Source organism: Rhinopithecus roxellana, chromosome 7 (assembly GCF_007565055.1).
Source record: "Rhinopithecus roxellana isolate Shanxi Qingling chromosome 7, ASM756505v1, whole genome shotgun sequence".
Taxonomy (NCBI): domain Eukaryota; kingdom Metazoa; phylum Chordata; class Mammalia; order Primates; family Cercopithecidae; genus Rhinopithecus; species Rhinopithecus roxellana.
Window position 1 is genome coordinate 142,971,358 of NC_044555.1, and position 13,646 is coordinate 142,985,003.

At 39.2% G+C, this 13,646-nt stretch overlaps 1 pseudogene; it reads right to left on the minus strand.

The window, feature by feature from the left end:
• Window positions 1–349: 349 nt before the first annotated feature.
• On the minus strand, window positions 350–10,146 carry LOC104666319 (annotated as a pseudogene).
• Window positions 10,147–13,646: the final 3,500 nt, after the last annotated feature.

The window sequence follows — 13,646 nt, forward strand, 5'->3', positions numbered from 1 at the left end:
GGACCCGAGGCTGGGAAGAATCTCCTCTCCTCCCTATACATGCCCACTGCCCCAAATAAAAAATAATCAACTATGGGAGAGCAGCCGAGACAGCCACTGGGGGCAGGGGAAGGAGACACGAAACTCGAGGGCAATGGTGAAGACACCACGCATGTGCTGGGAGGGCTCAGAGGCAGCAGCGGCACGAACAGCCCAGGTACAAGTCTCTGTGTCTTCCCTGGGCTTATGTATAAATACAGAGAGATGAGGCCTTCTCTCCTCCTGCTCTCCCTTCCCCTCCGTGCTGCTTGCTGCGGTCCCTGCTCCTCTTTCCACAAGAGGGCGAAGGGAAGCGAGGATGAACAAGTCATCACCGAATTGCAATCAGATCCACATCCATCAGCTTCTGGATCTACTGTGGGATTACAAGATTCTTTAAGTGTTGGCTGAGTGCCTGGGGGTCCTTCTGCATCTGTTCCAGGATAAGGCACATGGCTATGTCACTCATGATCTGCTGCACCTTGGGGTCGGCCAAGGCTCCTCGCTTCACATCTTCGGGGCTGTGGTGCCGGTTGTACTGCACCATCATACAACGCTGATAGCCGTCTGCCGCCTCCTTACAGCTGGAGCCCAGGTCTAGCGCCTTCCGGTACACATCCATCGCTTTGGTGTAGTCCTTCATCGCTTCCAGGGCAGTGGCTTTCCGTGTATAACCCTTGATGAAGGTTGGCTCCAGCTGGATACATTCCTCACAGTCCTTGAGTGCCTGCTGGAACTCCAGGAGTTTGGTGGAACTCCAGGCAGCTCGATTGCTGTATAATCTGGCATCTTTCGGGTTCCTTTTGATGGCTTCTGTATAACGCGTCACATCCTGGGGGTAGTCCCCTTTCTGCTTTTGTTCTTCTCCTCCAAAGCCTGGTCCGGGTTTATGCAGGCCAGCTGTTCTTGCTCCTTCAGGATTTTCTCTGCCTGCTGGTGTTTCTTGAGCACATCTGGAGTTTGGTGCTCTGCAAGAGACTTGTTATAGAAATGGATGGCATCCTTGTACCTTTCTTCTTTGAAGTAGGAATTGCCAATTCGAGTATACGCTTTGGCAATCCGTAGATAGTTTTCTCTGTTTTCTCTCCCATTTAAATGGACTTCCCACAAGGCTTCCCGCACTTACTGTAGTCACCCTTTTCAAAGTATGCTGCTGCTTAATTGGTAATGTAAGTCATGTTGCTGGGGTCCAGCTCCTTGGCTTTGTCCTAATGCTTCAAGGCTGAGTCAGTATTTCTTCTAGTAGGCATTGTTCCTCAGCTCTTTTTCTTTCAGTGTCTGCTTCTTCTTCTATGGAAGATCTTCTTCCTTTAGCTCTGGCTTGGTCTCCTTTTTGGGAGGGGGTGGTGGTGGAGGTGTTGCAACCTGTTCCTCCTTATCCATACTGCCCAGATCAACCTCAAGGAGGACACTGAGAGTGGTCATGATCCGGGGATCTTGTAGTTTGCTGCCCAGATCAGAAGGCTTGTTTCGTAGCTGCTCTATCAGCTCCTGATAGGTAGTATCACTGAGCAGTGTTCTTGTCCTGGGATCACTCTCCAACTTCTGATACAGATTGGGCATGTTGAAAGTATTCATGAATTTTCTCTCTACCAACTTGGCCTCCATATTCTGTAAACCCTCTTTCAGTTGAGGGTTATTTGCCTCTGTTTTAAGTGCTCCTTGTAGGTTCACTTGGCTTCTTCAAATCGGTTTAAGAACTCTAGAGCTGCTGCTTTTTGTGAATAGCCCTTGCCCCAGTCAGGCTTTTAGGTCGATGGTCTTACAGCCATCCTTGTAAGCCTTCTGGTAGTGTCCTTTCTTGGCATAGGGGGAAGAACAGTTGCTGTAGAGCACGTGGTTGTGGGGATCCAGCTTAATGGCTTCCGAGTAGCACTGTAAGGCATCATCTATGTTGCCGTGCTCAGGGCCTTGTTGCCCTTCTCTTTCAGCTCATTGACTTGCTTTATAGCACAGTGCGGTCCGGAATCCCGTTGAACCGAATCTGTCCACTCCGCGTTCCCAACCCAGTCTCTGGTATTTCTTCATAGCAGTGTGAGAAGGAACTAATACAGTAAATTGGTTCTGAAGTAGTGAGGTGCTGCTATAAGGATACCCGAGAATGTGGAAGCAGCTTTGCAAGCAGGTAACAGGCAGAGGTTGGAACAGTTTGGAGGGCTCAGAAGAAGACAGGAAAATGTGGAAAAGTTTGGAACTTCCTAGAGACTTGGAGGGCTCCGAAGACAGGAAGATGTGGGAAAATTTGGAACTTCCCAGAGATTTGTTGAATGGCTTTGACCAAAATGCTGATAGTGGTATGGACAATTAAGCCCAGGCTGAGTTGGTCTCAGATGGAGATGAGGAACTTAGGGGAAACTGGAGTAAAGGTCACTGTTGCTATGCTTTAGCAAAGACACTGGTGGCATTTTGCCCCTGCCCTAGAAATCTGTGGAAATTTTAACTTGAAAGAGATGATTTAGGGTATTGGTGAAAGAAATGTCTAAGTGGTAAAGCATTCAAGAGGAGAAGAACATATAAAAAGCATTCAAGAGGAGAAGAACATGTAAGTTTGAAAATTTTGCAGCCTGACGATGCAACAGAAAAGAAAAACCCACGCAGATCACGAGGTCAGGAGATAAAGACCATCCTAGCCAAAATGGTGAAATGCTGTCTTTACTAAAAATACAAACATTAGCCGGGCATGGTGGTTTGTGCCTGTAGTCCCAGCTACTCGGGAGGCTGAGGGGGGAGAATGGCTTGAACCTGGGAGTTGGAGGCTGCAGTGAGCCAAGATCATGCTACTGCACTCCAGTCTGGGTGACAGAGCAAGACTCTGTCTTAATAATAATAATAATGATAATAATAATTTAATAATAAAAAATTCCTGGAAATAGGTAAACTGGGAAGAAATAGAAACTCTGAACAGACCAATAACAAGCAGTGAGAATGAAATTGTAATTTAAAAAAATTGCCAAAAAAAAAAAAAATTCAGGACCAGATGCATTCCCAGCTGCAGTCTATCAGACATTCAAATAAAGATTGGTACCAATAGTACTGAAACCATTTCAAAAGATACAGATTTAGGGAGTTCTCTCCAAATCATTCTATGAAGCCAGTATCACTCTAATACTCAAACCAGGAAAGACATAACAAAGAAAGAAAACTATAGACCAATATCTCCGATGAACATCGATGCAGAAATCCTCAATAAAATACTAGCTAACTGATTGCAACAGCATATCCAAAATATATTCCACCATAATCAAGTGGGTTTTATACTAGGCATGCAAGAATGGTTTAAAATACAAAAGTCAATAAATGTGATAAACCACATAAACATAATTAAAACAAATATCATATAATCATCTCAATATATGCAGAAAATGCATCTGACAAAATCCAGCATTGCTTTATGATTAAAACCCTCAGCAACATCGGCATTGAAGGGACATACCTTAAAGTAATACAAGCCCAACTATGATAAACCCACAGCCAACATTATACTGAATGGGGAAAAGTTGAAAACTTTCGCTGTGAGAACTGGAACAAGACAAGGATGCCCACTTCCACCACTTACATTTAGCATAGTACTGGGAGTCCTAGCGAGAGCAATCAGACAAAAGAAAGAAATAAAGGGCATCCAAATTGGTAAAGAGATAAACCGTCGCTGTTTGCTGATGATATGATCATATACTTGAAAAACCCTAAAGACTTACCTAAAAAGCTTCTAGGCATGATAAATGAATTCAGTAAAGTTTCAGGATACAAAATCAATGTACACAAATTAGTAGCACTGCTATACACCAATAGCAACCAAGCCGAGAATCAAATCAAGAACTAACTGCCTTTTACAATAGCTGCAAAAAATATATGAAATACTTGGGAATACACCTAAGCAAGGAGGAAAAGATTTCTGCAAATAAAATTGCAAAATATTGCTGAAAGAAATCATAGATGACACAAACAAATGCAAACACATCCCATGCTCATGAAAGGGTAGAATCAACATTGTGAAAATAACCATACTGCCAAAAGCAATCTACAAATTTAATGCAATTTCCATCAAAATACCATCATCATTCTTCACAGAACTGGAAAAAAATCCTAAAATACATATGGAACCAAGAAAAGAGCCTGCATAGCCAAAGCAAGGCTAAGCACAAAGAATAAATCTGGAGGCATCACACTACCTGACTTCAAACTGTACTAGAAGGCTATAGGCACCAAAACAACATGGTATTGGTATAAAAATAGGCACATAGACCAACGGAACAGAACAGATAATCCAGAAATAAAGCCAAATACTTACAGCCAACTGATCTTTGACTAAGCAAACCAAAGCATAAAATGGGAAAAGGACTACTCTATTCAACAAATGATGCTGTGATCATTGGCAAGCCACATGTAGGACAATGAAACTGCAGGGTCATCTCTCACCTTATACAAAAACCAACTCAAGATGTATTAAAGACTCAAATCTGGGACCTGAAACCATCTAAATTCTAGAATATAACATCAAAAAAACTCTTCTAGACATTCATTTAGGCAGAGAGTTCATGACCGAGAACCCAAAAGCAAATGCAACCAAAACACAGATAAGTAGATAAGACCTTATTAAATTAAAAAGCTCTTCACAGCAAAAGAAATACTCAACAGAGTAAACAGACAACCCACAGAGTGGAAATAATTATTCACAAAGTATGCATCTGACAAAGGACTAATATCCAGAATCTACAAGGAAGTCAAATGAGCAAGAAAAAATAATAATCGCATCAAAGTGGGCTGAGGACATGAATGGATAATTCTCAAAAGAGGATATACAAATGGCCAACAAAGATATGAAAAAATGCTTAACATTACTAATGATCAGGAACATGCAAATTGGAACCACACACACACACACACAGAGAGAGAGAGAGAGAGAGAGAGAAAGAGAGAAAGAGTGAGAGAGAGCCGGGAAAACTGCCTTATAAACCATCAGATCTCATGAGAACTTAATTGCTATCATGAGAACAGCATTGGGGAAACTGCCCTTATGATCCAATCAATCCCCTTCCTCGACACTTGGGGATTACAGGTTCCTTGCTCAACATCTGGGGATTACAATTTGAAATGAGATTTGGGTGGGGACACAGACCCAAGACATATCAAGGGGCGTGAGGGATAAAAGGCTACACATTGGGTATACTGCTTGGGTGATGGGTACACCAAAGTCTCAGAAATCACCACTAAAGAATTATCTATGTAACCAAACCCCACCTATTCTCCAAAAATGATAGAAATAATAATTTTTAAAAATTAAATAGGCCAGGTATGGTGGCTCATGCCTGTAACCCCAGAACTTTGGGAGGCTGAGGTGGGAGGATCACCTGAAGTCAGGATTTTGAGACTAGCCTGGCCAACATGGTGAAACCCTGTGTCTACCAGGAATACAAAAATTAGCTGGGCATGGTGCTGGGCACCTGTAATCCCAGCTACTTGGGAGGCTGAGGCAGGAGAATCACTTGAACCCAGGAGGCGGAGGTTGCAGTGAACTGAGATTGCGCTATTGCACTCCAGCTTGGGTGACGAGAGTGAAACTCTGTCTTAAATAATAATAATAATAATAAATAATTGAATAAACTTGTGATTGCATTATGAAGTTCTTGTAGTGAGTTTTTCAGCTCTATCAGATCAGTTTGGCTCATTCGTAAAATTGCTATTTCATCTTTCAGCTCCCGTATCATTTTACTGGATTCCTCAGAATCCTTGTATTGGGTTTCGACTTTCTCCTAACTCTCGATGATCTTTTTTCCTATGCAGATTCTAAGTTCTATGTCTTTTATTTCAGCCATTTTAGCCTGGTGAAGAACTACTGTTGGGGACCAGTGTGGTCATTTGGAGGTAAGAAGACACTCTGGATTTTTGAGTTGCCAGAAGTCTTGTGCTGGATCATTGTCACCCATGTGGGTGATGTTCCTTTATTCTTTGAAGGTGCTCTCCTTTGGATGGTGTTTTTTGGTTTTATCTTCTTTGCTGCCCTTGAGAGTTTGATTGTGGTATAAAGTGGACTCAGTCAACTGACTTTATTGTTTTGAAGATTTCAGGGGCCCAAGGTGCAGATCAGCAGTCCTGGCCTGCATGCTATAACCCTGGGCAGGTTACAGCTGGGCCCCTGGCTTTGTTCTCTGGTCCCTCAAGATTAGGAACCTGCTGTGCTGGAAGGGCCTCAGTGGTGTTCCTGGTCCACTGGCAACAACACTCTGATGGGGTAACAGCAGAGAGTTCCATCCTTGCTTGTGCATGTCAGCAGAAGTCGTGTTGGCTGTTTTTTAAGAAATGAAAAAATTAGGAGAAATTTGTTTAAAAATACAACCTTCATGTAATCTTGAAAATTAAAATTAAAATTAACAAAAAGTATTGACAATTCCCAAAGTTTTAAAATAAGCAAAACTCCTTTAGGAATTTTACCATACATTTTATCACAATGTTTCTTAAAGCTAAAGCATTAGTGTCTCCCATATGCAATATTTTAACTTTGACTTTTTAAAGAGAAACAATTTTTTAAAAAGCCATAAAGACATCATATGAACTGAGCTCTTGCAAATGTGGATTGTTGAAGAAGATACTTATTTTAAACTCATAAGGGATATAAATAAATATAAAACTTTAGTACCCAGGACATGCAAACCAGAATGATGATAAACATAGGTTCCATATTAAACATCATGTTTCCAGTTCTTTCAGGAACAATATATTTATCTAGTTTCTAAATTGAGACAAAGGAAGTAAAAAGGAGAGGTGAATTACCAAAAAAGCATGTTATCAGTGTTCTCCTTCAGATTGTTTTTGAAAGCTTTTAAACAGTGGGTGTGTAAGTTAAAGCTGCTTTTAGCACTTCCTCAACAGATCACCTTAGATTTTGCTAAACTTGGCACCATTATGGGGTCATATTTTCACACGGATGCACTCTTCCTGAACAGAATGTATTTGACAGAAACAAGTTTTTCTTTCACGCCAGGCATTTGTATGTTTGCTTTTTATAACAAACAGTAAGACAAAGCTCACCATTTTGGACTCTCTCCCAATATTTCCAATTTAGCTATGAAAACAAGATTTTTATTTCATGGTTTGGAGAAGTGCACTTTAAAAGTTAACTCTTTGAGAGAACACAGGATTTTTTCCTCAAAATTCATTTTATATTCTTTGATTTGAATTTTGTTTGTATTTCTTTGGACATCACAAAGTCTATCCTCTCATCACTTGAGTTGGTAAGGGAGATATTTTCATAAGTAGCCTTTTTTCTTTCTAACCTTACATGATTTAGCATTTTACTATAGTTCTTTTTTTAATATGTATTTTTGTTTGAGATGCTAAATCTGGTCTTCATAATCAGATTTTGGAGCAGCTTTTATTTTGTTGTTAGGTTTTTGGCAGAGTCTAGAAGGTCCCAAGCTGCCAAAGTTTTGTCTGAAAGCCTTTCGAGTTCAGCAGTTTTCATTCTCTATCCTGTCATAATGAATAGCATCTGCCACCCCCCCAAAAAAGGCCAAGTTATTATAACAGGTTAGAATCTTAATAGCATTAGGAAAAAATCTTGCAAGGTTATAACTAGAATATGTATTCAAATGAACCATAAGTCTAATTCCAGTAGTTGCAAGGACAGCATGTCATGCAGCCTGTATTCCCAGTCTTCAACAGAAGTCAAAGCATCCAGTGAATTCTGACACTGAAAGAATTTCTATTGAATTCTTCATTGTGAAGCAGGTTATAAGAAGGAGGTTTGCTGGGCATGGTGGCTCACACCTGTAATCCCAGCACTTTGGGAGGCCGAGGTGGGTGGATTGTTAGAGTCCAGGAGTTCAAGACCAGTCTAGGCAACATGGCAAAACGCCGTCTCTACAAAACATACAAAACTAGCCAGGCACCGTGGTATACACCTGTAGCCCCAGGCGCCTGGGAAGCTGAGGTGGGAGGATCAATTGAGCTCAGCAGTTTAAGACTGTAGTGAGCCATGATCAGGCCACCACACTCCAACCTGGGTGACAGAGTGAGACCCTGTCTCAAAAAAATAAATAAATAAAAAATAAAAAAGCCTGGCAAGAAGACCTATTTTTAAATAGATAGATTTCCTTTAGGAAGAGAAAGAAATATGATTTTTTTCTACTTATTTTACTTGTAAAAGAAAATGGGTATATTATAATGTGACTGTATTTGATATTTTCACTGAATGTAATTATCGTCATCATCATCACCATGGTCTTTTTAAGCATAAATGACTTATTTGGAAGATAATGTTAGTATATTTTACATGTCATCTTAATCCTTTATTGTCATGCTTTCCTTTTAAAATTTGCTTTCTTTAGCCTCTGAACTATTCAAATATGCTATTATCATTCTTTTCAGTTCATAGGCCTATATTACTTACTGTTCAAATATAATATAACACTAGAACAGCTATTTGTGCTGAAGTATATTTCACCATTTTTAATGGGAGAAAAGATTATCAACTTTCTTATAGACAGGGAACTGATATACAGAGGTATTAGTTCATTCCATAGCACATAGGAGTGCTACTTGTACACAAAATTAAATATTAGGAAATGTTAATGCATGTACTGTTCTGTGTAACTTCAGACTTCATCACTAAACTTATGAAAGAATATCTTGAACAGTCATTCAAGCTAGATACAAATCAATTGGTGAAAACAAGAGAATAAATGATATATTAGAGATTTGCAAAAGCACCATAATAATTTACATTACTGGAATATGAGTAGAAATATATTTTTAGTCTCTTATTCTCAAAGTTTGATATGCTAATTATAAAGCAAGGATAACACTTCATGAACTGGGGCTTCTTAGTGTTCACAAATGTGTGTGTGTGTGTGTGTAGCTTTCAATTTTTAATTTGAATACAAAACTGAACTTTGCTGCATATGTATAAAAACTCTACATTTTTTAGGTCATTCAACCTGAGGAAAGAAGTCATATCAACAGAAGAGCAAAAAAACTAAATTTTTCTGACCCTTCTTGTATCAATACTACAGGACCTCTCTATTTAATTCAAGAAGTTCAGAAAGAAAGGAAAGAGATGGTGTATCTTAAATAGAAATGCCTTTTATTTCTATTTTTGTCTAGCTAACTCCTATTCACGTATCAATGCCTAGCTCAAGACATAGTTTCTTCGGAAAGCCTTTCTTAACCCACATTCTATTTAGATAGCCCATCTCTACACATTCACAAAACCCTATGCCTGTTTCCTGCTTTTCACAGTACTGATTATGGAATTATAACTGTTGGGTTACTCATTAGCTGTCCTATGATCTTTCTATCATTTTGCTCCTCTATTTCCTCCTCTCTTCCTTTTTTCTCACTCCCAATCTCACACCCGTACACAAGACCATGAGTTCCTCATGAACAAAGACTATGCTTTATTGGGCTTTGAATTTCTAGCACTTAGCACAATGTCTGGTACATAGTAATGACCAACCAATATTTATTGAATTAACACATATAAGTGAATGAATGCTTAGGAACTAGTCATATCAGCTATGACCATTTTTTGTCTTTTCCTCTAGATTGATAGCATAATATACTCTGTTGCAGCTAATGATAACTGTGTTAGTTTGATAGGCTGCATAACAAAGTACAACAGACTGGTTGTTTTTAAAAAATAAATAGAAATTTATTTTCTCACTGCTCTGGAAACTAGAAATCTGAGATGAAGGTGTTGGCAGTGTTGGTTCCTTCTGAAGGCTGTGTAGAAAGAATCTGTTTCAGAACTCTTTCCTTGTTTTGTAGAAGTCTGTCTTCTCCCTGTGTCATCATCTTCCCTTTGGACACGTCTATATCCAAATTTCCTCTTCTTGCAGTGACATCAGCTATATTGGATTGGGGCCCACCCTAGTGAACCCAATTTTACTTGATTTCCTTTTTAAAGAGTCTATCTTCAAATACAGTCACATTCTGAGATACAAAGAGTTAGGAGTTTGACATATAAATTTGGGAGAAGACATAATCCAGCTCATAACTCCTAAGGGTGCTGCTCTTAGTAATAAACATATTAGTAAGCAACCATTTTTGAGCACATATTTTATGCTCAAAAACAGTGTTAGAAACAGTGTTAGCTTTGTGTCAGAAACACTGTTAAGTATTTTACTTGCGCATCTCTGACACGTAAGGTTGTCCTGATGTCTGCTGCAGGCTCCTGCACTTATGAACCCATCAAAGCGCCAATATTTTGTCATCCATCCTGTGGCTCAGTAGTTAATTGCAATGGAGAAAATTTCTCTTTACTTCCACTGGTGTAGCACCTTACTAAGTGGGGTGCTAAGTAGTGCTACTTTTTTTTTTTCACATGGGATCTCAGTCTGTCGCCCAGGCTGGAGTGCAGTGGTGAGATTTCAGCTCAGTGCAACCTCCGTCTCCCAGGTTCAAGTGATTCTTCTGCCTCAGCATCCTGAATAACTGGGATTACAGGTGCCCGCCATCACCCTGGCTTATTTTTCAGTAGTTTTAGTAGAGATGGGGTTTCACCATGTTGGCCAGGCTAGCCTCATACTCCTGGCCTCAAGTGATCCACCCTCCTCAGCCTCCCAAAGTTCTGGGATTACAGGCATGAGCCTCCGCATCAGGCCTGAGTAGTGTTACTCTTAAGGATCTACGAAAACTTTATTGAAGCAGTTCTTCTACTTTTTATTATTTTATTGCATTCTCCATGTATGAAACCTCAACCATCGGCCCACAGGAATTGATTTGGGGTACCAAGTTGAACAGCAAGTCATAGGCTCTATTCAGAATTATGCCATTTTATCCATCCCTAGTACTGCCCTTGTGTGTTTTAACTCCCTCTTCTTTTGGTTTAAATTTTCCCCTCCCCACAGGACTTACATGTAATAGATGCAGAGCTAATCCACCTCCATCATCCCTCCAGACATGCCTGGTTTCTAGAAAATATACAAGTTCTCAACTGAAATCTCAGCTAAATTTAGCCGCAAATTGAGTTTTCACTATGCTTTTCTAAGAAATTTTACTCATATAATTGCTTCTTGTTGTCTTATTTCTTTTTTATTTTAAAAATATTTAATTGACAAATAAGGATTATATATATTTGAAGTGTATGACAGGGGTGTCCAATCTTTTGGCCTCTGTGGGCCACAGTGGAAGAAGAACAGCTTTCTCGGGCCACACATAAAATACACTAACCATAGCTGATGAGCTAAAAAAAATTGCAAAAAAATCGCATAATGTTTTAAGAAAGTTTATGAATTTGTATCGGGCTGCATTCAAGCCATCCTGGGTCGCATGCGGCCCATGGGCCATTGGTTGGACAAGCTTCGTGTACAATGTGATGATTTGATATATGTAAATATTGTATAATGATTTTTGCAATACAATTAATTGACATGTCTATTGATACCTATACTGAACATTAGATACTAAGAACTTATTCATCTTATAACTGAAAGTTTGTACCCTTTGATCAGCATCTTCCTATTTCCCTCACCCCTCGGCAACCACCATTCAGTCCTCTATAAGTTCAACATGTTTACATTCCATATCTAAGTGAGATCATACTGTATTAGGCATTCTGTGTCTGGCTTATTTCATTTAGTATATTTTCCTCCAGGTTCATTCATGTTGTTGCCAATGGCAGGATTTCTTTTTCATGACTGAATAATATTCCATTATATATACAGCTGTGGGGTGTGTGTGTGTGTGTGTGTGTGTGTGTGTGTAATGTATATAGGTTTATATAGATGTAGGTATATACATATAGGTATACCTATGTGTATAGGTATAGGTAGATATATATCATGATTTCTTTATTCATCCATTGATGAACACTTAGGTAACTTTCATGTCTTGGCTATTGTCAATAATGCTCAATGGACATGGGAGTGCAGATATCTCTTTGAGTTACTAATTTCATTCCCTTCAGGTATATACCCAGAAGTGGCATTTTTATAATGCCTGTACCAATTTCCATTCCCACCAACATTGTAGAAGGGTTCTCTTTTCTCTGTACACTCTCCAACACCTATCTCTTGTCTTTTTGATAATAGCCATCCTAACAGGTGTGAGATATGTCATTGTGGTTTTGGTTTACATTTCTCTGGTGCTTAGTGTTGTTGAGCACATTTTCCTATATCTCCTGACCATTTGTATGTCTTCTTCTTCTTCTTCTTCTTCTTTTTTTTTTTTTTTTTAAGTCTATTCAGGTTTTTTTCAATTTTAAAAAATTAAGACAGGTTCTCCCTCTGTTGTTCAGAATGGAGTGCAGTGGCATGATCACAGGTCACGGCAGCCTCAAACTCCTGGGCTCAAGTGATCCTCCCACCTCAGCCTCCCAAGTACCTGGGACGACAAGTGCACTCCACCATGTCCAGCTAATTTTTTGTTTGTTTGTTGTTTTGAAGAGACAAAGTCTCTCTATGTTGCCCAGGCTGTTCTTGAATTCCTGGCCTCAAGTTATTCTTCCTCAGCCTCCTGAGCCACTGGGATTATAGGCATGAGTCACTGGAATTAGAGGCATGAGTCACTGTGCCTCGCTGGCCCATCATGTTTTAAAGATACAAGGTCTTGCTATGTAGCCCAGTCTGGAGTTCAGTGGCTATTCATAAGCTCAATCACAGTGCACTGCAGCCTCAAACTCCTGGACCCAATTGATCCTCCTGTCTCAGTCTCCTAAGTAGCTGGAACTACATGTACACCACCACCACATCTGGCTTTTATCCATTTTTAAATTGGATTATTATTATTATTTTTGCTATTGAGTCATATGAGTTCCTTGTATATTTTAGATATTAATCATTTGTCAGATATATGGTTTGTAAATATTTTATTTTATTCTGAAGTTTGCCTTTTCATTTTCTTGTTTGTTTTCTTTTCTGTGGCAATTTTTTCTCATCTTAAATATATGTGAGAGGGGATGAAGGGGCATTCCTTAAATCTGTAAGCATCAATTTTTTATTATAAGGATTGAAGAAGCTTTACACGGAGCTGAAAATTGGGGAATTTGGGTGTTTAGAGGAAAAAGACAGTGAAAAGAGAAAGAACTTCAATAGTTCATGTCGTCCATTTTTTTAGCAAGATTATGCAAATGTCTATATTATAGGCATCTAAGAGCATTATTAGTGCCTATTTTTCCTCCTTATGTGAAAAAAAGAGTTAGCACAGGAGTAGTGGAAAAATAAAGGAGTTGACACATGAGGTAAAATAATCCATACTCTTCTCTCTTTTAGAGGTGTTAGAAAGATCTACAGCTGTATCTTCTCCAAGGCCAAGTCAGGTCTTGTGGCGGAATACGTTCTACTTCAGCTTCTCCATACACTGATGACAGTATCCTGCATTCAGGGCCATAGAAAAGTTGACTTACTCAGTCTCACCATGTGGGTAGAGATAGACTTCCCCAGCAATTTTATTCATCTAGCTAAATTATTTCTAAAGACTATTTTGGAAATTCAATTTCTAGAGTTTTGAAAAATGAATTCCAAATATACCCTGAAGTCTTTGTTTATTTTAACAACTTGAGATCGATGGGGAAAAAGGAGAGTTTAAAATGATTTCCCATTCTATGAATGTTCCTCCACACAATACAATTAGCATCTCGCATTTATCATAATTTTAAATGTAATTGGCAACATATTTTATTGTCCTTTGGTATT